The sequence below is a fragment of the Myotis davidii genome, unplaced genomic scaffold, assembly GCF_000327345.1.
Source record: "Myotis davidii unplaced genomic scaffold, ASM32734v1 scaffold652, whole genome shotgun sequence".
Classification (NCBI taxonomy): domain Eukaryota; kingdom Metazoa; phylum Chordata; class Mammalia; order Chiroptera; family Vespertilionidae; genus Myotis; species Myotis davidii.
Window position 1 is genome coordinate 402,422 of NW_006284936.1, and position 856 is coordinate 403,277.

At 35.6% G+C, this 856-nt stretch overlaps 1 long non-coding RNA gene across 1 annotated transcript in view; it reads left to right on the top strand.

Moving 5' to 3' along the window:
* The first annotated feature begins 509 nt into the window (after positions 1 to 509).
* Positions 510 to 856, top strand: part of LOC107181750 — a 23,182-nt gene continuing 22,835 nt past the window's right edge. The window contains exon 1 of the long non-coding RNA XR_001512454.1: positions 510 to 576. This is a non-coding gene — a long non-coding RNA (uncharacterized LOC107181750). The remainder of the gene's footprint in view (positions 577 to 856) is intronic.

Genomic DNA, 856 nt, shown 5'->3' on the forward strand with positions numbered 1-856 from the left:
AAAGATTTATTTAAAAAATTATAATAAATTTAAAAAGGAAAAAATAAATAATCTGAAGAACAAAATCGATCCATAAACAATGAAAGATGTAACAGACTGATGTATTTCAGAAAGGTGGTGGAGAGAATGGGAAGAGACTAAACAAAGAACTTATATGCATGTATGCATAGACCATGGGCAAACAATAGTGCAGGGAAGGTCTGTGGATGGGGCCAGAGTGGGGGGTAATAGGGACATTTGTAATACTTTGAAATATATATCTCCTTAATGTCGAACTTGTTATGAAAGAAATTCATCAAAATAAATCAAAATAACACTATTGGTTAATCATGCATTATTTTACTTAAGAATAAATTCCCCTACATGTAATAAAAATGGACATTATATAATGATAGAAAAATTAATCAAATAATAAAATATAACCCTTGTAAACATTTATACTCCCAACTTTAAGGGCACCTAAATATATAAGCCAATCTTAGTGGACATAATGGGAGAAATAGAGCGTGATACAATCATAGTGGGGGATTTTAACACTCCCCATTGTCATCAATGAATAGATCTTCCAAACAGAAAGTGAACAAGAACTTAGTGCCTTTAAAGAAGAGACTAGACCAGAGGAAATTGGTATTTTCAGTACAACAGAATAAACTGGTGAATATAATAGAATCAGGGGCATAGAAAGGGAGTGGACTGACAATTCTCAGGGGAAAGGGGTGTGGGGGGTGTGGAAAGAGACTGGACAAAAATTTTACAACTATGGATGAGGACGGGGTGGGGGTAAGGGCAGAGGGTGGGGTGAGAACTGGGTGGAGGGGAGCTAGGGGGGGTTCTTTATGCTTTTAAGTTTTATTGC